This window comes from Mustela lutreola, chromosome 6 (genome assembly GCF_030435805.1).
Source record: "Mustela lutreola isolate mMusLut2 chromosome 6, mMusLut2.pri, whole genome shotgun sequence".
NCBI classification, from domain to species: domain Eukaryota; kingdom Metazoa; phylum Chordata; class Mammalia; order Carnivora; family Mustelidae; genus Mustela; species Mustela lutreola.
This window is the reverse complement of record NC_081295.1, coordinates 128,531,169-128,558,920: the sequence shown is the minus strand read 5'-3', so window position 1 is coordinate 128,558,920 and position 27,752 is coordinate 128,531,169.

Here is a 27,752-nt window from a genome sequence, read left to right as displayed (position 1 = left end):
GTGAACTAAGCAGACACAGCCACAACCCTGCAGCAGCGTGCGTTGCCTAGGATGGCACTCTATGCACACTACCATCTCCCGGTGTAGGCAACTTTGGCCTTTGGCACTGGCCCTCAGGCGGATTCGCGGACTAGGTCAGTGTCTTCCTCACAGGAGAGGAGAGGCGACAGGATCCCTGAACACTGCCCGTTACTGGAATGGGGAGCTTTCGGGGATTGTCCCCACTCTTTTCCCGGCACACACCCTGCCACCCACAATGCTGTCACATCTTGGAGGAAGATGGCACCTGACTGCGCATTTCTCGAGGGAGCTGTTTCTGCGAGTTCCGGGTATGGCGCCAGGTAGCTAGCCCAAGTCTGCCCTACGGACAGTTGCCCAAGGAGATGCTGTCCCCTTGGGACCAGAGGCACAGGACAGGCCTGCCTTCTGCCCAGACTCCTTCCTCAGAGTGGAGCACGCGTCCCTGCCCTAGTCGTCCCTTCATGTCTCCTTATTAGCCAGGCTTTGTCTCTCTGCAAAGGGAGCGGGTGACATTTGTCTTGCCACCGGCCTGCTGTTCCTGCCAGGGCAGGCTCTTCTGCTTCCCGACCGTTTCCCGACCCCAAGGCCAATGGCTCCTTCTCTTCTCTGGGGGCGGCGTGCTGTGCCTTCCCCAGACTTGTTTCTGGGGAGCGCGGTGACAGCCGTTTCCCTTTCCTGAAGGCCCTTTCAGATGTGCAAACATGCTTCTCTTAGGCAAAGGGGTGCTAGGGCAAAGAGGATTTCGCTCCATGCGGGTATCTTCCACCATTCTGCGGGGACTAGCTCAGGCATTCCGCTGCAGCATCCCACACATCCGATTCTGATTTCACAACGAATGCTGTGCTTTCCCAGAGGAGATGCCACAGCAAAGGGGCTTTCGCTCTCTACGGGTTTCTCCCATCGTGCTGCGAATACTAGGCTAAGGCAAGCTACAAAAGCAGCCCGCAGAACCGACTCTGATTTCCCAGTGACTGCTATGATTTCGCAGAGGTTTTCAGCTTGGCGCGATCCACACTTCACTGCTCCGTCTTTTGCAAGGCTTTGGTCGTTCCCTCTGTCGCGGCAGGGAAGAAGAGCCACGGGAGAGCTGGTGCCGCTTGGGCCTTGATTTCCTCGGCTCCAAGTTCGCACCCGGGGTTCACCTCGCTAAGCCGAACTAAGCAGACACAGCCTCGACCCTGCAGCAGCGTGCGTGGCCTAGGATGGCACTCTGCTCACAATGCCATCTCTCGGCATAGGCAAGGCCTGCCCTTTCGCTCTGGCGTTCAGGTGGACAGGGGACTAGGCCAGTGCCTTCCCCATCCTTGAGGAGACGTGAGAGGATCACTGCAACACCGCCCGTGCCCTGGGATGGGGAGTAATGGGTAACTGTCCCTGTTTCCCCGGGACACTCCGTGCCTCCGCCAATGCTGCCACATCCTGGAGGAAGACGGCATCTGATTGCCCATTCCTCCAGGAGGTGATTCTGCGAGTTCAGGGCCGGGAGTTTGGTGGCAAGCCCACTTCTGCCCTCTGGACAGGTGGCCAAGGAGATGCTGTCCCCTTGGGACCAGAGGCACAGGAAAGGCCTTCCTTCTCGGACTCCTTCCTCAGATTGGAGCACGCTCCCTTGCCCAATCGTCCCCTCATGTCTCCTTAGCAGCCAGGCTTCGTCTCTCTGCACAGGGAGCGGGTGACACTTGTCTTGCCACAGGCCCGCTGTTCCTGCCAGGGCCGGCTCTCCAGCTTCACGACCGTTTCCCGACCCCAAGGCCAAGGGCTCCTTCTCTTCTCCTGGGGCAGCGTGCTGCATTTTCCCAAGACAGGCTCCTGTGGAGCCCAGTGACAGACATGTCCCTTTCCTTAAGGCTCTTTCCACAGGCGCAGGCACGGTTCTCTCTCAGGCAGAGGGGATGCCCAGGCATAGAGGATTTCGCTCCATGCGGGTTTATTACACCATGCTGTGGAGACAAGCTCTGGCAAGGAACAGGCAGCATCCCACACACCCGACTCTGATTTCCCAAAGAATGCTGTGCGTTCCTAGAGGGGATGCCCGTGCAAAGAGTCTTTCGCTTAATGCGGGTTTCTCCCGCCATGCTGATAATACTAGGCTAAGGCAAGCAGCAACAGCAGCCCACAGAACAGACTCTGATTTCCCAGCGACGGCTATGCTTTCGCAGAGGTTTTCAGCTTGGCACGAATCGCACTTCGCTGCTGCTTCCTCAGCAAGGCTTTGTTTGTTCGCTCTGTAGCGGCAGGGAAGAAGAGCTGCGGGGGAGCTGGTGCCTCTGGGACGTTGCTTTTCCGGGCTCCAAGATCGCGCCCGGGTTTCACCTTGCTAAGCCGAACAAATAGACACAGACACAACCCTGCAGCAACGTGCGTGGCCTATCATGGCACTCTATGCCTATTACCATCTCCTGGCGTAGGTAAGGCTTTGCCGTTTCTCCGGCGATCAGGCAGACTCGGGGTCTAGGCCAGTGCCTTCACCACAGGAGAGAGGAGGCGACAGGATCCCTGCACAAGGCCCGTGCACTAGGATTGGGAACTGTGGGGTACTGTCTCCACTCCTTCCGCGGCACACCCCCTGCCACCCACAATGCTGCCACATCTTGGTGGAACAGGGCTTCTGACTGCCGGTTTCTCCATGGGGTTGTTTCTGCGAGTTCCGGGTATGGCACCTGGTGGCAAGCCCAAGTCTGCCCTTGGGACAGGTGGCCAAGGAGATGCTGTCCCCTTGGGACCTGAGGCACAGGACAGGCCTGCCTTCTGCCCAGACTCCTTCCTCAGAGTGGAGCATGCACCCCTGCCCTAGTCATCCCCTCATGTCTCCTTAGCAGCCAGGCTTCCATCTCTCCTTACAGGGAGCGGGTGACACGTGTCTTGCCACCGCCCTGCTGTTCGTGCCATGGTAGGCTATCCTGCTTCCCGAGCGTTTCCGGACCCCAAGGCCAAGGGCTCCTTCTCTTCCCCAGGGACGTCGTGCTGCGCCTTCCCCACACTTGCTCCTAGGGAGCGCAGTGACAGACATATGCAACCATGCTTCTCTCTCAGGCAGAGGGGATGCCCAGGCAAAGAGGATTTCGCTCCATGCGGGTTTATTACACCGTGCTGTGGAGACTAGCTCTGGAAAGCAACAGGCAGCATCCCACAGACCCGACTCTGATTTCCCAAAGAATGCTGTGCTTTCCCAGATGTTGTGCCAGTGCAAAGAGGCTTTTGCTTTATGCGGGTTTCTCCTGCCATGCTGCGAATACTAGGCTAAGGCCAGCAGCAACAGCAGCCCACAGAACAGACTCTGATTTCCCAGCGACTGCTCTGCTTTCGCAGAGGTTTTCACCTTGGCGCGAACCGCACTTCGCTGCTGTTTCCTCAGCAAGGCTTTGGCTGTTCGCTCTGTCACATCAGGATAGAAGAGCTGCGGGAGAGCTGCTGCCTCTTGGGCCTTGCTTTCCCGGACTCCATGTTGATGCCCTGGGTTCACCATGCCAGGGTGAACTAAGCAGACACAGCCACAACCCTGCAGCAGCGTGCGTTGCCTAGGATGGCACTCTATGCACACTACCATCTCCCGGTGTAGGCAACTTTGGCCTTTGGCACTGGCCCTCAGGCGGATTCGCGGACTAGGTCAGTGTCTTCCTCACAGGAGAGGAGAGGCGACAGGATCCCTGAACACTGCCCGTTACTGGAATGGGGAGCTTTCGGGGATTGTCCCCACTCTTTTCCCGGCACACACCCTGCCACCCACAATGCTGTCACATCTTGGAGGAAGATGGCACCTGACTGCGCATTTCTCGAGGGAGCTGTTTCTGCGAGTTCCGGGTATGGCGCCAGGTAGCTAGCCCAAGTCTGCCCTACGGACAGTTGCCCAAGGAGATGCTGTCCCCTTGGGACCAGAGGCACAGGACAGGCCTGCCTTCTGCCCAGACTCCTTCCTCAGAGTGGAGCACGCGTCCCTGCCCTAGTCGTCCCTTCATGTCTCCTTATTAGCCAGGCTTTGTCTCTCTGCAAAGGGAGCGGGTGACATTTGTCTTGCCACCGGCCTGCTGTTCCTGCCAGGGCAGGCTCTTCTGCTTCCCGACCGTTTCCCGACCCCAAGGCCAATGGCTCCTTCTCTTCTCTGGGGGCGGCGTGCTGTGCCTTCCCCAGACTTGTTTCTGGGGAGCGCGGTGACAGCCGTTTCCCTTTCCTGAAGGCCCTTTCAGATGTGCAAACATGCTTCTCTTAGGCAAAGGGGTGCTAGGGCAAAGAGGATTTCGCTCCATGCGGGTATCTTCCACCATTCTGCGGGGACTAGCTCAGGCATTCCGCTGCAGCATCCCACACATCCGATTCTGATTTCACAACGAATGCTGTGCTTTCCCAGAGGAGATGCCACAGCAAAGGGGCTTTCGCTCTCTACGGGTTTCTCCCATCGTGCTGCGAATACTAGGCTAAGGCAAGCTACAAAAGCAGCCCGCAGAACCGACTCTGATTTCCCAGTGACTGCTATGCTTTCGCAGAGGTTTTCAGCTTGGCGCGATCCACACTTCACTGCTCCGTCTTTTGCAAGGCTTTGGTCGTTCCCTCTGTCGCGGCAGGGAAGAAGAGCCACGGGAGAGCTGGTGCCGCTTGGGCCTTGATTTCCTCGGCTCCAAGTTCGCACCCGGGGTTCACCTCGCTAAGCCGAACTAAGCAGACACAGCCTCGACCCTGCAGCAGCGTGCGTGGCCTAGGATGGCACTCTGCTCACAATGCCATCTCTCGGCATAGGCAAGGCCTGCCCTTTCGCTCTGGCGTTCAGGTGGACAGGGGACTAGGCCAGTGCCTTCCCCATCCTTGAGGAGACGTGAGAGGATCACTGCAACACCGCCCGTGCCCTGGGATGGGGAGTAATGGGTAACTGTCCCTGTTTCCCCGGGACACTCCGTGCCTCCGCCAATGCTGCCACATCCTGGAGGAAGACGGCATCTGATTGCCCATTCCTCCAGGAGGTGATTCTGCGAGTTCAGGGCCGGGAGTTTGGTGGCAAGCCCACTTCTGCCCTCTGGACAGGTGGCCAAGGAGATGCTGTCCCCTTGGGACCAGAGGCACAGGAAAGGCCTTCCTTCTCGGACTCCTTCCTCAGATTGGAGCACGCTCCCTTGCCCAATCGTCCCCTCATGTCTCCTTAGCAGCCAGGCTTCGTCTCTCTGCACAGGGAGCGGGTGACACTTGTCTTGCCACAGGCCCGCTGTTCCTGCCAGGGCCGGCTCTCCAGCTTCACGACCGTTTCCCGACCCCAAGGCCAAGGGCTCCTTCTCTTCTCCTGGGGCAGCGTGCTGCATTTTCCCAAGACAGGCTCCTGTGGAGCCCAGTGACAGACATGTCCCTTTCCTTAAGGCTCTTTCCACAGGCGCAGGCACGGTTCTCTCTCAGGCAGAGGGGATGCCCAGGCATAGAGGATTTCGCTCCATGCGGGTTTATTACACCATGCTGTGGAGACAAGCTCTGGCAAGGAACAGGCAGCATCCCACACACCCGACTCTGATTTCCCAAAGAATGCTGTGCGTTCCTAGAGGGGATGCCCGTGCAAAGAGTCTTTCGCTTAATGCGGGTTTCTCCCGCCATGCTGATAATACTAGGCTAAGGCAAGCAGCAACAGCAGCCCACAGAACAGACTCTGATTTCCCAGCGACGGCTATGCTTTCGCAGAGGTTTTCAGCTTGGCACGAATCGCACTTCGCTGCTGCTTCCTCAGCAAGGCTTTGTTTGTTCGCTCTGTAGCGGCAGGGAAGAAGAGCTGCGGGGGAGCTGGTGCCTCTGGGACGTTGCTTTTCCGGGCTCCAAGATCGCGCCCGGGTTTCACCTTGCTAATCCGAACAAATAGACACAGACACAACCCTGCAGCAACGTGCGTGGCCTATCATGGCACTCTATGCCTATTACCATCTCCTGGCGTAGGTAAGGCTTTGCCGTTTCTCCGGCGATCAGGCAGACTCGGGGTCTAGGCCAGTGCCTTCACCACAGGATAGAGGAGGCGACAGGATCCCTGCACAAGGCCCGTGCACTAGGATTGGGAACTGTGGGGTACTGTCTCCACTCCTTCCGCGGCACACCCCCTGCCACCCACAACGCTGCCACATCTTGGTGGAACAGGGCTTCTGACTGCCGGTTTCTCCATGGGGTTGTTTCTGCGAGTTCCGGGTATGGCACCTGGTGGCAAGCCCAAGTCTGCCCTTGGGACAGGTGGCCAAGGAGATGCTGTCCCCTTGGGACCTGAGGCACAGGACAGGCCTGCCTTCTGCCCAGACTCCTTCCTCAGAGTGGAGCACGCACCCCTGCCCTAGTCATCCCCTCATGTCTCCTTAGCAGCCAGGCTTCCATCTCTCCTTACAGGGAGCGGGTGACACGTGTCTTGCCACCGCCCTGCTGTTCGTGCCATGGTAGGCTATCCTGCTTCCCGAGCGTTTCCGGACCCCAAGGCCAAGGGCTCCTTCTCTTCCCCAGGGACGGCGTGCTGCGCCTTCCCCACACTTGCTCCTAGGGAGCGCAGTGACAGACATATGCAACCATGCTTCTCTCTCAGGCAGAGGGGATGCCCAGGCAAAGAGGATTTCGCTCCATGCGGGTTTATTACACCGTGCTGTGGAGACTAGCTCTGGAAAGCAACAGGCAGCATCCCACAGACCCGACTCTGATTTCCCAAAGAATGCTGTGCTTTCCCAGATGTTGTGCCAGTGCAAAGAGGCTTTTGCTTTATGCGGGTTTCTCCTGCCATGCTGCGAATACTAGGCTAAGGCCAGCAGCAACAGCAGCCCACAGAACAGACTCTGATTTCCCAGCGACTGCTCTGCTTTCGCAGAGGTTTTCACCTTGGCGCGAACCGCACTTCGCTGCTGTTTCCTCAGCAAGGCTTTGGCTGTTCGCTCTGTCACATCAGGATAGAAGAGCTGCGGGAGAGCTGCTGCCTCTTGGGCCTTGCTTTCCCGGACTCCATGTTGATGCCCTGGGTTCACCATGCCAGGGTGAACTAAGCAGACACAGCCACAACCCTGCAGCAGCGTGCGTTGCCTAGGATGGCACTCTATGCACACTACCATCTCCCGGTGTAGGCAACTTTGGCCTTTGGCACTGGCCCTCAGGCGGATTCGCGGACTAGGTCAGTGTCTTCCTCACAGGAGAGGAGAGGCGACAGGATCCCTGAACACTGCCCGTTACTGGAATGGGGAGCTTTCGGGGATTGTCCCCACTCTTTTCCCGGCACACACCCTGCCACCCACAATGCTGTCACATCTTGGAGGAAGATGGCACCTGACTGCGCATTTCTCGAGGGAGCTGTTTCTGCGAGTTCCGGGTATGGCGCCAGGTAGCTAGCCCAAGTCTGCCCTACGGACAGTTGCCCAAGGAGATGCTGTCCCCTTGGGACCAGAGGCACAGGACAGGCCTGCCTTCTGCCCAGACTCCTTCCTCAGAGTGGAGCACGCGTCCCTGCCCTAGTCGTCCCTTCATGTCTCCTTATTAGCCAGGCTTTGTCTCTCTGCAAAGGGAGCGGGTGACATTTGTCTTGCCACCGGCCTGCTGTTCCTGCCAGGGCAGGCTCTTCTGCTTCCCGACCGTTTCCCGACCCCAAGGCCAATGGCTCCTTCTCTTCTCTGGGGGCGGCGTGCTGTGCCTTCCCCAGACTTGTTTCTGGGGAGCGCGGTGACAGCCGTTTCCCTTTCCTGAAGGCCCTTTCAGATGTGCAAACATGCTTCTCTTAGGCAAAGGGGTGCTAGGGCAAAGAGGATTTCGCTCCATGCGGGTATCTTCCACCATTCTGCGGAGACTAGCTCAGGCATTCAGCTGCAGCATCCCACACATCCGATTCTGATTTCACAACGAATGCTGTGCTTTCCCAGAGGAGATGCCACAGCAAAGGGGCTTTCGCTCTCTACGGGTTTCTCCCATCGTGCTGCGAACGAATACTAGGCTAAGGCAAGCTACAAAAGCAGCCCGCAGAACCGACTCTGATTTCCCAGTGACTGCTATGCTTTCGCAGAGGTTTTCAGCTTGGCGCGATCCACACTTCACTGCTCCTTCTTTTGCAAGGCTTTGGTCGTTCCCTCTGTCGCGGCAGGGAAGAAGAGCCACGGGAGAGCTGGTGCCGCTTGGGCCTTGATTTCCTCGGCTCCAAGTTCGCACCCGGGGTTCACCTCGCTAAGCCGAACTAAGCAGACACAGCCTCGACCCTGCAGCAGCGTGCGTGGCCTAGGATGGCACTCTGCTCACAATGCCATCTCTCGGCATAGGCAAGGCCTGCCCTTTCGCTCTGGCGTTCAGGTGGACAGGGGACTAGGCCAGTGCCTTCCCCATCCTTGAGGAGACGTGAGAGGATCACTGCAACACCGCCCGTGCCCTGGGATGGGGAGTAATGGGTAACTGTCCCTGTTTCCCGGGACACTCCCTGCCTACGCCAATGCTGCCACATCCTGGAGGAAGACGGCATCTGATTGCCCATTCCTCCAGGAGGTGATTCTGCGAGTTCAGGGCCGGGAGTTTGGTGGCAAGCCCACTTCTGCCCTCTGGACAGGTGGCCAAGGAGATGCTGTCCCCTTGGGACCAGAGGCACAGGAAAGGCCTTCCTTCTCGGACTCCTTCCTCAGATTGGAGCACGCTCCCTTGCCCAATCGTCCCCTCATGTCTCCTTAGCAGCCAGGCTTCGTCTCTCTGCACAGGGAGCGGGTGACACTTGTCTTGCCACAGGCCCGCTGTTCCTGCCAGGGCCGGCTCTCCAGCTTCACGACCGTTTCCCGACCCCAAGGCCAAGGGCTCCTTCTCTTCTCCTGGGGCAGCGTGCTGCATTTTCCCAAGACAGGCTCCTGTGGAGCCCAGTGACAGACATGTCCCTTTCCTTAAGGCTCTTTCCACAGGCGCAGGCACGGTTCTCTCTCAGGCAGAGGGGATGCCCAGGCATAGAGGATTTCGCTCCATGCGGGTTTATTACACCATGCTGTGGAGACAAGCTCTGGCAAGGAACAGGCAGCATCCCACACACCCGACTCTGATTTCCCAAAGAATGCTGTGCGTTCCTAGAGGGGATGCCCGTGCAAAGAGTCTTTCGCTTAATGCGGGTTTCTCCCGCCATGCTGATAATACTAGGCTAAGGCAAGCAGCAACAGCAGCCCACAGAACAGACTCTGATTTCCCAGCGACGGCTATGCTTTCGCAGAGGTTTTCAGCTTGGCACGAATCGCACTTCGCTGCTGCTTCCTCAGCAAGGCTTTGTTTGTTCGCTCTGTAGCGGCAGGGAAGAAGAGCTGCGGGGGAGCTGGTGCCTCTGGGACGTTGCTTTTCCGGGCTCCAAGATCGCGCCCGGGTTTCACCTTGCTAAGCCGAACAAATAGACACAGACACAACCCTGCAGCAACGTGCGTGGCCTATCATGGCACTCTATGCCTATTACCATCTCCTGGCGTAGGTAAGGCTTTGCCGTTTCTCCGGCGATCAGGCAGACTCGGGGTCTAGGCCAGTGCCTTCACCACAGGAGAGAGGAGGCGACAGGATCCCTGCACAAGGCCCGTGCACTAGGATTGGGAACTGTGGGGTACTGTCTCCACTCCTTCCGCGGCACAGCCCCTGCCACCCACAACGCTGCCACATCTTGGTGGAACAGGGCTTCTGACTGCCGGTTTCTCCATGGGGTTGTTTCTGCGAGTTCCGGGTATGGCACCTGGTGGCAAGCCCAAGTCTGCCCTTGGGACAGGTGGCCAAGGAGATGCTGTCCCCTTGGGACCTGAGGCACAGGACAGGCCTGCCTTCTGCCCAGACTCCTTCCTCAGAGTGGAGCACGCACCCCTGCCCTAGTCATCCCCTCATGTCTCCTTAGCAGCCAGGCTTCCATCTCTCCTTACAGGGAGCGGGTGACACGTGTCTTGCCACCGCCCTGCTGTTCGTGCCATGGTAGGCTATCCTGCTTCCCGAGCGTTTCCGGACCCCAAGGCCAAGGGCTCCTTCTCTTCCCCAGGGACGGCGTGCTGCGCCTTCCCCACACTTGCTCCTAGGGAGCGCAGTGACAGACATATGCAACCATGCTTCTCTCTCAGGCAGAGGGGATGCCCAGGCAAAGAGGATTTCGCTCCATGCGGGTTTATTACACCGTGCTGTGGAGACTAGCTCTGGAAAGCAACAGGCAGCATCCCACAGACCCGACTCTGATTTCCCAAAGAATGCTGTGCTTTCCCAGATGTTGTGCCAGTGCAAAGAGGCTTTTGCTTTATGCGGGTTTCTCCTGCCATGCTGCGAATACTAGGCTAAGGCCAGCAGCAACAGCAGCCCACAGAACAGACTCTGATTTCCCAGCGACTGCTCTGCTTTCGCAGAGGTTTTCACCTTGGCGCGAACCGCACTTCGCTGCTGTTTCCTCAGCAAGGCTTTGGCTGTTCGCTCTGTCACATCAGGATAGAAGAGCTGCGGGAGAGCTGCTGCCTCTTGGGCCTTGCTTTCCCGGACTCCATGTTGATGCCCTGGGTTCACCATGCCAGGGTGAACTAAGCAGACACAGCCACAACCCTGCAGCAGCGTGCGTTGCCTAGGATGGCACTCTATGCACACTACCATCTCCCGGTGTAGGCAACTTTGGCCTTTGGCACTGGCCCTCAGGCGGATTCGCGGACTAGGTCAGTGTCTTCCTCACAGGAGAGGAGAGGCGACAGGATCCCTGAACACTGCCCGTTACTGGAATGGGGAGCTTTCGGGGATTGTCCCCACTCTTTTCCCGGCACACACCCTGCCACCCACAATGCTGTCACATCTTGGAGGAAGATGGCACCTGACTGCGCATTTCTCGAGGGAGCTGTTTCTGCGAGTTCCGGGTATGGCGCCAGGTAGCTAGCCCAAGTCTGCCCTACGGACAGTTGCCCAAGGAGATGCTGTCCCCTTGGGACCAGAGGCACAGGACAGGCCTGCCTTCTGCCCAGACTCCTTCCTCAGAGTGGAGCACGCGTCCCTGCCCTAGTCGTCCCTTCATGTCTCCTTATTAGCCAGGCTTTGTCTCTCTGCAAAGGGAGCGGGTGACATTTGTCTTGCCACCGGCCTGCTGTTCCTGCCAGGGCAGGCTCTTCTGCTTCCCGACCGTTTCCCGACCCCAAGGCCAATGGCTCCTTCTCTTCTCTGGGGGCGGCGTGCTGTGCCTTCCCCAGACTTGTTTCTGGGGAGCGTGGTGACAGCCGTTTCCCTTTCCTGAAGGCCCTTTCAGATGTGCAAACATGCTTCTCTTAGGCAAAGGGGTGCTAGGGCAAAGAGGATTTCGCTCCATGCGGGTATCTTCCACCATTCTGCGGAGACTAGCTCAGGCATTCAGCTGCAGCATCCCACACATCCGATTCTGATTTCACAACGAATGCTGTGCTTTCCCAGAGGAGATGCCACAGCAAAGGGGCTTTCGCTCTCTACGGGTTTCTCCCATCGTGCTGCGAACGAATACTAGGCTAAGGCAAGCTACAAAAGCAGCCCGCAGAACCGACTCTGATTTCCCAGTGACTGCTATGCTTTCGCAGAGGTTTTCAGCTTGGCGCGATCCACACTTCACTGCTCCTTCTTTTGCAAGGCTTTGGTCGTTCCCTCTGTCGCGGCAGGGAAGAAGAGCCACGGGAGAGCTGGTGCCGCTTGGGCCTTGATTTCCTCGGCTCCAAGTTCGCACCCGGGGTTCACCTCGCTAAGCCGAACTAAGCAGACACAGCCTCGACCCTGCAGCAGCGTGCGTGGCCTAGGATGGCACTCTGCTCACAATGACATCTCTCGGCATAGGCAAGGCCTGCCCTTTCGCTCTGGCGTTCAGGTGGACAGGGGACTAGGCCAGTGCCTTCCCCATCCTTGAGGAGACGTGAGAGGATCACTGCAACACCGCCCGTGCCCTGGGATGGGGAGTAATGGGTAACTGTCCCTGTTTCCCGGGACACTCCCTGCCTACGCCAATGCTGCCACATCCTGGAGGAAGACGGCATCTGATTGCCCATTCCTCCAGGAGGTGATTCTGCGAGTTCAGGGCCGGGAGTTTGGTGGCAAGCCCACTTCTGCCCTCTGGACAGGTGGCCAAGGAGATGCTGTCCCCTTGGGACCAGAGGCACAGGAAAGGCCTTCCTTCTCGGACTCCTTCCTCAGATTGGAGCACGCTCCCTTGCCCAATCGTCCCCTCATGTCTCCTTAGCAGCCAGGCTTCGTCTCTCTGCACAGGGAGCGGGTGACACTTGTCTTGCCACAGGCCCGCTGTTCCTGCCAGGGCCGGCTCTCCAGCTTCACGACCGTTTCCCGACCCCAAGGCCAAGGGCTCCTTCTCTTCTCCTGGGGCAGCGTGCTGCATTTTCCCAAGACAGGCTCCTGTGGAGCCCAGTGACAGACATGTCCCTTTCCTTAAGGCTCTTTCCACAGGCGCAGGCACGGTTCTCTCTCAGGCAGAGGGGATGCCCAGGCATAGAGGATTTCGCTCCATGCGGGTTTATTACACCATGCTGTGGAGACAAGCTCTGGCAAGGAACAGGCAGCATCCCACACACCCGACTCTGATTTCCCAAAGAATGCTGTGCGTTCCTAGAGGGGATGCCCGTGCAAAGAGTCTTTCGCTTAATGCGGGTTTCTCCCGCCATGCTGATAATACTAGGCTAAGGCAAGCAGCAACAGCAGCCCACAGAACAGACTCTGATTTCCCAGCGACGGCTATGCTTTCGCAGAGGTTTTCAGCTTGGCACGAATCGCACTTCGCTGCTGCTTCCTCAGCAAGGCTTTGTTTGTTCGCTCTGTAGCGGCAGGGAAGAAGAGCTGCGGGGGAGCTGGTGCCTCTGGGACGTTGCTTTTCCGGGCTCCAAGATCGCGCCCGGGTTTCACCTTGCTAAGCCGAACAAATAGACACAGACACAACCCTGCAGCAACGTGCGTGGCCTATCATGGCACTCTATGCCTATTACCATCTCCTGGCGTAGGTAAGGCTTTGCCGTTTCTCCGGCGATCAGGCAGACTCGGGGTCTAGGCCAGTGCCTTCACCACAGGAGAGAGGAGGCGACAGGATCCCTGCACAAGGCCCGTGCACTAGGATTGGGAACTGTGGGGTACTGTCTCCACTCCTTCCGCGGCACAGCCCCTGCCACCCACAACGCTGCCACATCTTGGTGGAACAGGGCTTCTGACTGCCGGTTTCTCCATGGGGTTGTTTCTGCGAGTTCCGGGTATGGCACCTGGTGGCAAGCCCAAGTCTGCCCTTGGGACAGGTGGCCAAGGAGATGCTGTCCCCTTGGGACCTGAGGCACAGGACAGGCCTGCCTTCTGCCCAGACTCCTTCCTCAGAGTGGAGCACGCACCCCTGCCCTAGTCATCCCCTCATGTCTCCTTAGCAGCCAGGCTTCCATCTCTCCTTACAGGGAGCGGGTGACACGTGTCTTGCCACCGCCCTGCTGTTCGTGCCATGGTAGGCTATCCTGCTTCCCGAGCGTTTCCGGACCCCAAGGCCAAGGGCTCCTTCTCTTCCCCAGGGACGGCGTGCTGCGCCTTCCCCACACTTGCTCCTAGGGAGCGCAGTGACAGACATATGCAACCATGCTTCTCTCTCAGGCAGAGGGGATGCCCAGGCAAAGAGGATTTCGCTCCATGCGGGTTTATTACACCGTGCTGTGGAGACTAGCTCTGGAAAGCAACAGGCAGCATCCCACAGACCCGACTCTGATTTCCCAAAGAATGCTGTGCTTTCCCAGATGTTGTGCCAGTGCAAAGAGGCTTTTGCTTTATGCGGGTTTCTCCTGCCATGCTGCGAATACTAGGCTAAGGCCAGCAGCAACAGCAGCCCACAGAACAGACTCTGATTTCCCAGCGACTGCTCTGCTTTCGCAGAGGTTTTCACCTTGGCGCGAACCGCACTTCGCTGCTGTTTCCTCAGCAAGGCTTTGGCTGTTCGCTCTGTCACATCAGGATAGAAGAGCTGCGGGAGAGCTGCTGCCTCTTGGGCCTTGCTTTCCCGGACTCCATGTTGATGCCCTGGGTTCACCATGCCAGGGTGAACTAAGCAGACACAGCCACAACCCTGCAGCAGCGTGCGTTGCCTAGGATGGCACTCTATGCACACTACCATCTCCCGGTGTAGGCAACTTTGGCCTTTGGCACTGGCCCTCAGGCGGATTCGCGGACTAGGTCAGTGTCTTCCTCACAGGAGAGGAGAGGCGACAGGATCCCTGAACACTGCCCGTTACTGGAATGGGGAGCTTTCGGGGATTGTCCCCACTCTTTTCCCGGCACACACCCTGCCACCCACAATGCTGTCACATCTTGGAGTAAGATGGCACCTGACTGCGCATTTCTCGAGGGAGCTGTTTCTGCGAGTTCCGGGTATGGCGCCAGGTAGCTAGCCCAAGTCTGCCCTACGGACAGTTGCCCAAGGAGATGCTGTCCCCTTGGGACCAGAGGCACAGGACAGGCCTGCCTTCTGCCCAGACTCCTTCCTCAGAGTGGAGCACGCGTCCCTGCCCTAGTCGTCCCTTCATGTCTCCTTATTAGCCAGGCTTTGTCTCTCTGCAAAGGGAGCGGGTGACATTTGTCTTGCCACCGGCCTGCTGTTCCTGCCAGGGCAGGCTCTTCTGCTTCCCGACCGTTTCCCGACCCCAAGGCCAATGGCTCCTTCTCTTCTCTGGGGGCGGCGTGCTGTGCCTTCCCCAGACTTGTTTCTGGGGAGCGCGGTGACAGCCGTTTCCCTTTCCTGAAGGCCCTTTCAGATGTGCAAACATGCTTCTCTTAGGCAAAGGGGTGCTAGGGCAAAGAGGATTTCGCTCCATGCGGGTATCTTCCACCATTCTGCGGGGACTAGCTCAGGCATTCCGCTGCAGCATCCCACACATCCGATTCTGATTTCACAACGAATGCTGTGCTTTCCCAGAGGAGATGCCACAGCAAAGGGGCTTTCGCTCTCTACGGGTTTCTCCCATCGTGCTGCGAATACTAGGCTAAGGCAAGCTACAAAAGCAGCCCGCAGAACCGACTCTGATTTCCCAGTGACTGCTATGCTTTCGCAGAGGTTTTCAGCTTGGCGCGATCCACACTTCACTGCTCTGTCTTTTGCAAGGCTTTGGTCGTTCCCTCTGTCGCGGCAGGGAAGAAGAGCCACGGGAGAGCTGGTGCCGCTTGGGCCTTGATTTCCTCGGCTCCAAGTTCGCACCCGGGGTTCACCTCGCTAAGCCGAACTAAGCAGACACAGCCTCGACCCTGCAGCAGCGTGCGTGGCCTAGGATGGCACTCTGCTCACAATGCCATCTCTCGGCATAGGCAAGGCCTGCCCTTTCGCTCTGGCGTTCAGGTGGACAGGGGACTAGGCCAGTGCCTTCCCCATCCTTGAGGAGACGTGAGAGGATCACTGCAACACCGCCCGTGCCCTGGGATGGGGAGTAATGGGTAACTGTCCCTGTTTCCCCGGGACACTCCGTGCCTCCGCCAATGCTGCCACATCCTGGAGGAAGACGGCATCTGATTGCCCATTCCTCCAGGAGGTGATTCTGCGAGTTCAGGGCCGGGAGTTTGGTGGCAAGCCCACTTCTGCCCTCTGGACAGGTGGCCAAGGAGATGCTGTCCCCTTGGGACCAGAGGCACAGGAAAGGCCTTCCTTCTCGGACTCCTTCCTCAGATTGGAGCACGCTCCCTTGCCCAATCGTCCCCTCATGTCTCCTTAGCAGCCAGGCTTCGTCTCTCTGCACAGGGAGCGGGTGACACTTGTCTTGCCACAGGCCCGCTGTTCCTGCCAGGGCCGGCTCTCCAGCTTCACGACCGTTTCCCGACCCCAAGGCCAAGGGCTCCTTCTCTTCTCCTGGGGCAGCGTGCTGCATTTTCCCAAGACAGGCTCCTGTGGAGCCCAGTGACAGACATGTCCCTTTCCTTAAGGCTCTTTCCACAGGCGCAGGCACGGTTCTCTCTCAGGCAGAGGGGATGCCCAGGCATAGAGGATTTCGCTCCATGCGGGTTTATTACACCATGCTGTGGAGACAAGCTCTGGCAAGGAACAGGCAGCATCCCACACACCCGACTCTGATTTCCCAAAGAATGCTGTGCGTTCCTAGAGGGGATGCCCGTGCAAAGAGTCTTTCGCTTAATGCGGGTTTCTCCCGCCATGCTGATAATACTAGGCTAAGGCAAGCAGCAACAGCAGCCCACAGAACAGACTCTGATTTCCCAGCGACGGCTATGCTTTCGCAGAGGTTTTCAGCTTGGCACGAATCGCACTTCGCTGCTGCTTCCTCAGCAAGGCTTTGTTTGTTCGCTCTGTAGCGGCAGGGAAGAAGAGCTGCGGGGGAGCTGGTGCCTCTGGGACGTTGCTTTTCCGGGCTCCAAGATCGCGCCCGGGTTTCACCTTGCTAAGCCGAACAAATAGACACAGACACAACCCTGCAGCAACGTGCGTGGCCTATCATGGCACTCTATGCCTATTACCATCTCCTGGCGTAGGTAAGGCTTTGCCGTTTCTCCGGCGATCAGGCAGACTCGGGGTCTAGGCCAGTGCCTTCACCACAGGAGAGAGGAGGCGACAGGATCCCTGCACAAGGCCCGTGCACTAGGATTGGGAACTGTGGGGTACTGTCTCCACTCCTTCCGCGGCACACCCCCTGCCACCCACAATGCTGCCACATCTTGGTGGAACAGGGCTTCTGACTGCCGGTTTCTCCATGGGGTTGTTTCTGCGAGTTCCGGGTATGGCACCTGGTGGCAAGCCCAAGTCTGCCCTTGGGACAGGTGGCCAAGGAGATGCTGTCCCCTTGGGACCTGAGGCACAGGACAGGCCTGCCTTCTGCCCAGACTCCTTCCTCAGAGTGGAGCATGCACCCCTGCCCTAGTCATCCCCTCATGTCTCCTTAGCAGCCAGGCTTCCATCTCTCCTTACAGGGAGCGGGTGACACGTGTCTTGCCACCGCCCTGCTGTTCGTGCCATGGTAGGCTATCCTGCTTCCCGAGCGTTTCCGGACCCCAAGGCCAAGGGCTCCTTCTCTTCCCCAGGGACGTCGTGCTGCGCCTTCCCCACACTTGCTCCTAGGGAGCGCAGTGACAGACATATGCAACCATGCTTCTCTCTCAGGCAGAGGGGATGCCCAGGCAAAGAGGATTTCGCTCCATGCGGGTTTATTACACCGTGCTGTGGAGACTAGCTCTGGAAAGCAACAGGCAGCATCCCACAGACCCGACTCTGATTTCCCAAAGAATGCTGTGCTTTCCCAGATGTTGTGCCAGTGCAAAGAGGCTTTTGCTTTATGCGGGTTTCTCCTGCCATGCTGCGAATACTAGGCTAAGGCCAGCAGCAACAGCAGCCCACAGAACAGACTCTGATTTCCCAGCGACTGCTCTGCTTTCGCAGAGGTTTTCACCTTGGCGCGAACCGCACTTCGCTGCTGTTTCCTCAGCAAGGCTTTGGCTGTTCGCTCTGTCACATCAGGATAGAAGAGCTGCGGGAGAGCTGCTGCCTCTTGGGCCTTGCTTTCCCGGACTCCATGTTGATGCCCTGGGTTCACCATGCCAGGGTGAACTAAGCAGACACAGCCACAACCCTGCAGCAGCGTGCGTTGCCTAGGATGGCACTCTATGCACACTACCATCTCCCGGTGTAGGCAACTTTGGCCTTTGGCACTGGCCCTCAGGCGGATTCGCGGACTAGGTCAGTGTCTTCCTCACAGGAGAGGAGAGGCGACAGGATCCCTGAACACTGCCCGTTACTGGAATGGGGAGCTTTCGGGGATTGTCCCCACTCTTTTCCCGGCACACACCCTGCCACCCACAATGCTGTCACATCTTGGAGGAAGATGGCACCTGACTGCGCATTTCTCGAGGGAGCTGTTTCTGCGAGTTCCGGGTATGGCGCCAGGTAGCTAGCCCAAGTCTGCCCTACGGACAGTTGCCCAAGGAGATGCTGTCCCCTTGGGACCAGAGGCACAGGACAGGCCTGCCTTCTGCCCAGACTCCTTCCTCAGAGTGGAGCACGCGTCCCTGCCCTAGTCGTCCCTTCATGTCTCCTTATTAGCCAGGCTTTGTCTCTCTGCAAAGGGAGCGGGTGACATTTGTCTTGCCACCGGCCTGCTGTTCCTGCCAGGGCAGGCTCTTCTGCTTCCCGACCGTTTCCCGACCCCAAGGCCAATGGCTCCTTCTCTTCTCTGGGGGCGGCGTGCTGTGCCTTCCCCAGACTTGTTTCTGGGGAGCGCGGTGACAGCCGTTTCCCTTTCCTGAAGGCCCTTTCAGATGTGCAAACATGCTTCTCTTAGGCAAAGGGGTGCTAGGGCAAAGAGGATTTCGCTCCATGCGGGTATCTTCCACCATTCTGCGGGGACTAGCTCAGGCATTCCGCTGCAGCATCCCACACATCCGATTCTGATTTCACAACGAATGCTGTGCTTTCCCAGAGGAGATGCCACAGCAAAGGGGCTTTCGCTCTCTACGGGTTTCTCCCATCGTGCTGCGAATACTAGGCTAAGGCAAGCTACAAAAGCAGCCCGCAGAACCGACTCTGATTTCCCAGTGACTGCTATGATTTCGCAGAGGTTTTCAGCTTGGCGCGATCCACACTTCACTGCTCCGTCTTTTGCAAGGCTTTGGTCGTTCCCTCTGTCGCGGCAGGGAAGAAGAGCCACGGGAGAGCTGGTGCCGCTTGGGCCTTGATTTCCTCGGCTCCAAGTTCGCACCCGGGGTTCACCTCGCTAAGCCGAACTAAGCAGACACAGCCTCGACCCTGCAGCAGCGTGCGTGGCCTAGGATGGCACTCTGCTCACAATGCCATCTCTCGGCATAGGCAAGGCCTGCCCTTTCGCTCTGGCGTTCAGGTGGACAGGGGACTAGGCCAGTGCCTTCCCCATCCTTGAGGAGACGTGAGAGGATCACTGCAACACCGCCCGTGCCCTGGGATGGGGAGTAATGGGTAACTGTCCCTGTTTCCCCGGGACACTCCCTGCCTCCGCCAATGCTGCCACATCCTGGAGGAAGACGGCATCTGATTGCCCATTCCTCCAGGAGGTGATTCTGCGAGTTCAGGGCCGGGAGTTTGGTGGCAAGCCCACTTCTGCCCTCTGGACAGGTGGCCAAGGAGATGCTGTCCCCTTGGGACCAGAGGCACAGGAAAGGCCTTCCTTCTCGGACTCCTTCCTCAGATTGGAGCACGCTCCCTTGCCCAATCGTCCCCTCATGTCTCCTTAGCAGCCAGGCTTCGTCTCTCTGCACAGGGAGCGGGTGACACTTGTCTTGCCACAGGCCCGCTGTTCCTGCCAGGGCCGGCTCTCCAGCTTCACGACCGTTTCCCGACCCCAAGGCCAAGGGCTCCTTCTCTTCTCCTGGGGCAGCGTGCTGCATTTTCCCAAGACAGGCTCCTGTGGAGCCCAGTGACAGACATGTCCCTTTCCTTAAGGCTCTTTCCACAGGCGCAGGCACGGTTCTCTCTCAGGCAGAGGGGATGCCCAGGCATAGAGGATTTCGCTCCATGCGGGTTTATTACACCATGCTGTGGAGACAAGCTCTGGCAAGGAACAGGCAGCATCCCACACACCCGACTCTGATTTCCCAAAGAATGCTGTGCGTTCCTAGAGGGGATGCCCGTGCAAAGAGTCTTTCGCTTAATGCGGGTTTCTCCCGCCATGCTGATAATACTAGGCTAAGGCAAGCAGCAACAGCAGCCCACAGAACAGACTCTGATTTCCCAGCGACGGCTATGCTTTCGCAGAGGTTTTCAGCTTGGCACGAATCGCACTTCGCTGCTGCTTCCTCAGCAAGGCTTTGTTTGTTCGCTCTGTAGCGGCAGGGAAGAAGAGCTGCGGGGGAGCTGGTGCCTCTGGGACGTTGCTTTTCCGGGCTCCAAGATCGCGCCCGGGTTTCACCTTGCTAAGCCGAACAAATAGACACAGACACAACCCTGCAGCAACGTGCGTGGCCTATCATGGCACTCTATGCCTATTACCATCTCCTGGCGTAGGTAAGGCTTTGCCGTTTCTCCGGCGATCAGGCAGACTCGGGGTCTAGGCCAGTGCCTTCACCACAGGAGAGAGGAGGCGACAGGATCCCTGCACAAGGCCCGTGCACTAGGATTGGGAACTGTGGGGTACTGTCTCCACTCCTTCCGCGGCACACCCCCTGCCACCCACAATGCTGCCACATCTTGGTGGAACAGGGCTTCTGACTGCCGGTTTCTCCATGGGGTTGTTTCTGCGAGTTCCGGGTATGGCACCTGGTGGCAAGCCCAAGTCTGCCCTTGGGACAGGTGGCCAAGGAGATGCTGTCCCCTTGGGACCTGAGGCACAGGACAGGCCTGCCTTCTGCCCAGACTCCTTCCTCAGAGTGGAGCATGCACCCCTGCCCTAGTCATCCCCTCATGTCTCCTTAGCAGCCAGGCTTCCATCTCTCCTTACAGGGAGCGGGTGACACGTGTCTTGCCACCGCCCTGCTGTTCGTGCCATGGTAGGCTATCCTGCTTCCCGAGCGTTTCCGGACCCCAAGGCCAAGGGCTCCTTCTCTTCCCCAGGGACGTCGTGCTGCGCCTTCCCCACACTTGCTCCTAGGGAGCGCAGTGACAGACATATGCAACCATGCTTCTCTCTCAGGCAGAGGGGATGCCCAGGCAAAGAGGATTTCGCTCCATGCGGGTTTATTACACCGTGCTGTGGAGACTAGCTCTGGAAAGCAACAGGCAGCATCCCACAGACCCGACTCTGATTTCCCAAAGAATGCTGTGCTTTCCCAGATGTTGTGCCAGTGCAAAGAGGCTTTTGCTTTATGCGGGTTTCTCCTGCCATGCTGCGAATACTAGGCTAAGGCCAGCAGCAACAGCAGCCCACAGAACAGACTCTGATTTCCCAGCGACTGCTCTGCTTTCGCAGAGGTTTTCACCTTGGCGCGAACCGCACTTCGCTGCTGTTTCCTCAGCAAGGCTTTGGCTGTTCGCTCTGTCACATCAGGATAGAAGAGCTGCGGGAGAGCTGCTGCCTCTTGGGCCTTGCTTTCCCGGACTCCATGTTGATGCCCTGGGTTCACCATGCCAGGGTGAACTAAGCAGACACAGCCACAACCCTGCAGCAGCGTGCGTTGCCTAGGATGGCACTCTATGCACACTACCATCTCCCGGTGTAGGCAACTTTGGCCTTTGGCACTGGCCCTCAGGCGGATTCGCGGACTAGGTCAGTGTCTTCCTCACAGGAGAGGAGAGGCGACAGGATCCCTGAACACTGCCCGTTACTGGAATGGGGAGCTTTCGGGGATTGTCCCCACTCTTTTCCCGGCACACACCCTGCCACCCACAATGCTGTCACATCTTGGAGGAAGATGGCACCTGACTGCGCATTTCTCGAGGGAGCTGTTTCTGCGAGTTCCGGGTATGGCGCCAGGTAGCTAGCCCAAGTCTGCCCTACGGACAGTTGCCCAAGGAGATGCTGTCCCCTTGGGACCAGAGGCACAGGACAGGCCTGCCTTCTGCCCAGACTCCTTCCTCAGAGTGGAGCACGCGTCCCTGCCCTAGTCGTCCCTTCATGTCTCCTTATTAGCCAGGCTTTGTCTCTCTGCAAAGGGAGCGGGTGACATTTGTCTTGCCACCGGCCTGCTGTTCCTGCCAGGGCAGGCTCTTCTGCTTCCCGACCGTTTCCCGACCCCAAGGCCAATGGCTCCTTCTCTTCTCTGGGGGCGGCGTGCTGTGCCTTCCCCAGACTTGTTTCTGGGGAGCGCGGTGACAGCCGTTTCCCTTTCCTGAAGGCCCTTTCAGATGTGCAAACATGCTTCTCTTAGGCAAAGGGGTGCTAGGGCAAAGAGGATTTCGCTCCATGCGGGTATCTTCCACCATTCTGCGGGGACTAGCTCAGGCATTCCGCTGCAGCATCCCACACATCCGATTCTGATTTCACAACGAATGCTGTGCTTTCCCAGAGGAGATGCCACAGCAAAGGGGCTTTCGCTCTCTACGGGTTTCTCCCATCGTGCTGCGAATACTAGGCTAAGGCAAGCTACAAAAGCAGCCCGCAGAACCGACTCTGATTTCCCAGTGACTGCTATGCTTTCGCAGAGGTTTTCAGCTTGGCGCGATCCACACTTCACTGCTCCGTCTTTTGCAAGGCTTTGGTCGTTCCCTCTGTCGCGGCAGGGAAGAAGAGCCACGGGAGAGCTGGTGCCGCTTGGGCCTTGATTTCCTCGGCTCCAAGTTCGCACCCGGGGTTCACCTCGCTAAGCCGAACTAAGCAGACACAGCCTCGACCCTGCAGCAGCGTGCGTGGCCTAGGATGGCACTCTGCTCACAATGCCATCTCTCGGCATAGGCAAGGCCTGCCCTTTCGCTCTGGCGTTCAGGTGGACAGGGGACTAGGCCAGTGCCTTCCCCATCCTTGAGGAGACGTGAGAGGATCACTGCAACACCGCCCGTGCCCTGGGATGGGGAGTAATGGGTAACTGTCCCTGTTTCCCCGGGACACTCCGTGCCTCCGCCAATGCTGCCACATCCTGGAGGAAGACGGCATCTGATTGCCCATTCCTCCAGGAGGTGATTCTGCGAGTTCAGGGCCGGGAGTTTGGTGGCAAGCCCACTTCTGCCCTCTGGACAGGTGGCCAAGGAGATGCTGTCCCCTTGGGACCAGAGGCACAGGAAAGGCCTTCCTTCTCGGACTCCTTCCTCAGATTGGAGCACGCTCCCTTGCCCAATCGTCCCCTCATGTCTCCTTAGCAGCCAGGCTTCGTCTCTCTGCACAGGGAGCGGGTGACACTTGTCTTGCCACAGGCCCGCTGTTCCTGCCAGGGCCGGCTCTCCAGCTTCACGACCGTTTCCCGACCCCAAGGCCAAGGGCTCCTTCTCTTCTCCTGGGGCAGCGTGCTGCATTTTCCCAAGACAGGCTCCTGTGGAGCCCAGTGACAGACATGTCCCTTTCCTTAAGGCTCTTTCCACAGGCGCAGGCACGGTTCTCTCTCAGGCAGAGGGGATGCCCAGGCATAGAGGATTTCGCTCCATGCGGGTTTATTACACCATGCTGTGGAGACAAGCTCTGGCAAGGAACAGGCAGCATCCCACACACCCGACTCTGATTTCCCAAAGAATGCTGTGCGTTCCTAGAGGGGATGCCCGTGCAAAGAGTCTTTCGCTTAATGCGGGTTTCTCCCGCCATGCTGATAATACTAGGCTAAGGCAAGCAGCAACAGCAGCCCACAGAACAGACTCTGATTTCCCAGCGACGGCTATGCTTTCGCAGAGGTTTTCAGCTTGGCACGAATCGCACTTCGCTGCTGCTTCCTCAGCAAGGCTTTGTTTGTTCGCTCTGTAGCGGCAGGGAAGAAGAGCTGCGGGGGAGCTGGTGCCTCTGGGACGTTGCTTTTCCGGGCTCCAAGATCGCGCCCGGGTTTCACCTTGCTAATCCGAACAAATAGACACAGACACAACCCTGCAGCAACGTGCGTGGCCTATCATGGCACTCTATGCCTATTACCATCTCCTGGCGTAGGTAAGGCTTTGCCGTTTCTCCGGCGATCAGGCAGACTCGGGGTCTAGGCCAGTGCCTTCACCACAGGATAGAGGAGGCGACAGGATCCCTGCACAAGGCCCGTGCACTAGGATTGGGAACTGTGGGGTACTGTCTCCACTCCTTCCGCGGCACACCCCCTGCCACCCACAACGCTGCCACATCTTGGTGGAACAGGGCTTCTGACTGCCGGTTTCTCCATGGGGTTGTTTCTGCGAGTTCCGGGTATGGCACCTGGTGGCAAGCCCAAGTCTGCCCTTGGGACAGGTGGCCAAGGAGATGCTGTCCCCTTGGGACCTGAGGCACAGGACAGGCCTGCCTTCTGCCCAGACTCCTTCCTCAGAGTGGAGCACGCACCCCTGCCCTAGTCATCCCCTCATGTCTCCTTAGCAGCCAGGCTTCCATCTCTCCTTACAGGGAGCGGGTGACACGTGTCTTGCCACCGCCCTGCTGTTCGTGCCATGGTAGGCTATCCTGCTTCCCGAGCGTTTCCGGACCCCAAGGCCAAGGGCTCCTTCTCTTCCCCAGGGACGGCGTGCTGCGCCTTCCCCACACTTGCTCCTAGGGAGCGCAGTGACAGACATATGCAACCATGCTTCTCTCTCAGGCAGAGGGGATGCCCAGGCAAAGAGGATTTCGCTCCATGCGGGTTTATTACACCGTGCTGTGGAGACTAGCTCTGGAAAGCAACAGGCAGCATCCCACAGACCCGACTCTGATTTCCCAAAGAATGCTGTGCTTTCCCAGATGTTGTGCCAGTGCAAAGAGGCTTTTGCTTTATGCGGGTTTCTCCTGCCATGCTGCGAATACTAGGCTAAGGCCAGCAGCAACAGCAGCCCACAGAACAGACTCTGATTTCCCAGCGACTGCTCTGCTTTCGCAGAGGTTTTCACCTTGGCGCGAACCGCACTTCGCTGCTGTTTCCTCAGCAAGGCTTTGGCTGTTCGCTCTGTCACATCAGGATAGAAGAGCTGCGGGAGAGCTGCTGCCTCTTGGGCCTTGCTTTCCCGGACTCCATGTTGATGCCCTGGGTTCACCATGCCAGGGTGAACTAAGCAGACACAGCCACAACCCTGCAGCAGCGTGCGTTGCCTAGGATGGCACTCTATGCACACTACCATCTCCCGGTGTAGGCAACTTTGGCCTTTGGCACTGGCCCTCAGGCGGATTCGCGGACTAGGTCAGTGTCTTCCTCACAGGAGAGGAGAGGCGACAGGATCCCTGAACACTGCCCGTTACTGGAATGGGGAGCTTTCGGGGATTGTCCCCACTCTTTTCCCGGCACACACCCTGCCACCCACAATGCTGTCACATCTTGGAGGAAGATGGCACCTGACTGCGCATTTCTCGAGGGAGCTGTTTCTGCGAGTTCCGGGTATGGCGCCAGGTAGCTAGCCCAAGTCTGCCCTACGGACAGTTGCCCAAGGAGATGCTGTCCCCTTGGGACCAGAGGCACAGGACAGGCCTGCCTTCTGCCCAGACTCCTTCCTCAGAGTGGAGCACGCGTCCCTGCCCTAGTCGTCCCTTCATGTCTCCTTATTAGCCAGGCTTTGTCTCTCTGCAAAGGGAGCGGGTGACATTTGTCTTGCCACCGGCCTGCTGTTCCTGCCAGGGCAGGCTCTTCTGCTTCCCGACCGTTTCCCGACCCCAAGGCCAATGGCTCCTTCTCTTCTCTGGGGGCGGCGTGCTGTGCCTTCCCCAGACTTGTTTCTGGGGAGCGCGGTGACAGCCGTTTCCCTTTCCTGAAGGCCCTTTCAGATGTGCAAACATGCTTCTCTTAGGCAAAGGGGTGCTAGGGCAAAGAGGATTTCGCTCCATGCGGGTATCTTCCACCATTCTGCGGAGACTAGCTCAGGCATTCAGCTGCAGCATCCCACACATCCGATTCTGATTTCACAACGAATGCTGTGCTTTCCCAGAGGAGATGCCACAGCAAAGGGGCTTTCGCTCTCTACGGGTTTCTCCCATCGTGCTGCGAACGAATACTAGGCTAAGGCAAGCTACAAAAGCAGCCCGCAGAAACGACTCTGATTTCCCAGTGACTGCTATGCTTTCGCAGAGGTTTTCAGCTTGGCGCGATCCACACTTCACTGCTCCTTCTTTTGCAAGGCTTTGGTCGTTCCCTCTGTCGCGGCAGGGAAGAAGAGCCACGGGAGAGCTGGTGCCGCTTGGGCCTTGATTTCCTCGGCTCCAAGTTCGCACCCGGGGTTCACCTCAATAAGCCGAACTAAGCAGACACAGCCTCGACCCTGCAGCAGCGTGCGTGGCCTAGGATGGCACTCTGCTCACAATGCCATCTCTCGGCATAGGCAAGGCCCGCCCTTTCGCTCTGGCGTTCAGGTGGACAGGGGACTAGGCGAGTGCCTTCCCCATCCTTGAGGAGACGTGAGAGGATCACTGCAACACCGCCCGTGCCCTGGGATGGGGAGTAATGGGTAACTGTCCCTGTTTCCCCGGGACACTCCCTGCCTACGCCAATGCTGCCACATCCTGGAGGAAGACGGCATCTGATTGCCCATTCCTCCAGGAGGTGATTCTGCGAGTTCAGGGCCGGGAGTTTGGTGGCAAGCCCACTTCTGCCCTCTGGACAGGTGGCCAAGGAGATGCTGTCCCCTTGGGACCAGAGGCACAGGAAAGGCCTTCCTTCTCGGACTCCTTCCTCAGATTGGAGCACGCTCCCTTGCCCAATCGTCCCCTCATGTCTCCTTAGCAGCCAGGCTTCGTCTCTCTGCACAGGGAGCGGGTGACACTTGTCTTGCCACAGGCCCGCTGTTCCTGCCAGGGCCTGCTCTCCAGCTTCACGACCGTTTCCCGACCCCAAGGCCAAGGGCTCCTTCTCTTCTCCTGGGGCAGCGTGCTGCATTTTCCCAAGACAGGCTCCTGTGGAGCCCAGTGACAGACATGTCCCTTTCCTTAAGGCTCTTTCCACAGGCGCAGGCACGGTTCTCTCTCAGGCAGAGGGGATGCCCAGGCATAGAGGATTTCGCTCCATGCGGGTTTATTACACCATGCTGTGGAGACAAGCTCTGGCAAGGAACCGGCAGCATCCCACACACCCGACTCTGATTTCCCAAAGAATGCTGTGCGTTCCTAGAGGGGATGCCCGTGCAAAGAGTCTTTCGCTTAATGCGGGTTTCTCCCGCCATGCTGATAATACTAGGCTAAGGCAAGCAGCAACAGCAGCCCACAGAACAGACTCTGATTTCCCAGCGACGGCTATGCTTTCGCAGAGGTTTTCAGCTTGGCACGAATCGCACTTCGCTGCTGCTTCCTCAGCAAGGCTTTGTTTGTTCGCTCTGTAGCGGCAGGGAAGAAGAGCTGCGGGGGAGCTGGTGCCTCTGGGACGTTGCTTTTCCGGGCTCCAAGATCGCGCCCGGGTTTCACCTTGCTAAGCCGAACAAATAGACACAGACACAACCCTGCAGCAACGTGCGTGGCCTATCATGGCACTCTATGCCTATTACCATCTCCTGGCGTAGGTAAGGCTTTGCCGTTTCTCCGGCGATCAGGCAGACTCGGGGTCTAGGCCAGTGCCTTCACCACAGGAGAGAGGAGGCGACAGGATCCCTGCACAAGGCCCGTGCACTAGGATTGGGAACTGTGGGGTACTGTCTCCACTCCTTCCGCGGCACACCCCCTGCCACCCACAACGCTGCCACATCTTGGTGGAACAGGGCTTCTGACTGCCGGTTTCTCCATGGGGTTGTTTCTGCGAGTTCCGGGTATGGCACCTGGTGGCAAGCCCAAGTCTGCCCTTGGGACAGGTGGCCAAGGAGATGCTGTCCCCTTGGGACCTGAGGCACAGGACAGGCCTGCCTTCTGCCCAGACTCCTTCCTCAGAGTGGAGCACGCACCCCTGCCCTAGTCATCCCCTCATGTCTCCTTAGCAGCCAGGCTTCCATCTCTCCTTACAGGGAGCGGGTGACACGTGTCTTGCCACCGCCCTGCTGTTCGTGCCATGGTAGGCTATCCTGCTTCCCGAGCGTTTCCGGACCCCAAGGCCAAGGGCTCCTTCTCTTCCCCAGGGACGGCGTGCTGCGCCTTCCCCACACTTGCTCCTAGGGAGCGCAGTGACAGACATATGCAACCATGCTTCTCTCTCAGGCAGAGGGGATGCCCAGGCAAAGAGGATTTCGCTCCATGCGGGTTTATTACACCGTGCTGTGGAGACTAGCTCTGGAAAGCAACAGGCAGCATCCCACAGACCCGACTCTGATTTCCCAAAGAATGCTGTGCTTTCCCAGATGTTGTGCCAGTGCAAAGAGGCTTTTGCTTTATGCGGGTTTCTCCTGCCATGCTGCGAATACTAGGCTAAGGCCAGCAGCAACAGCAGCCCACAGA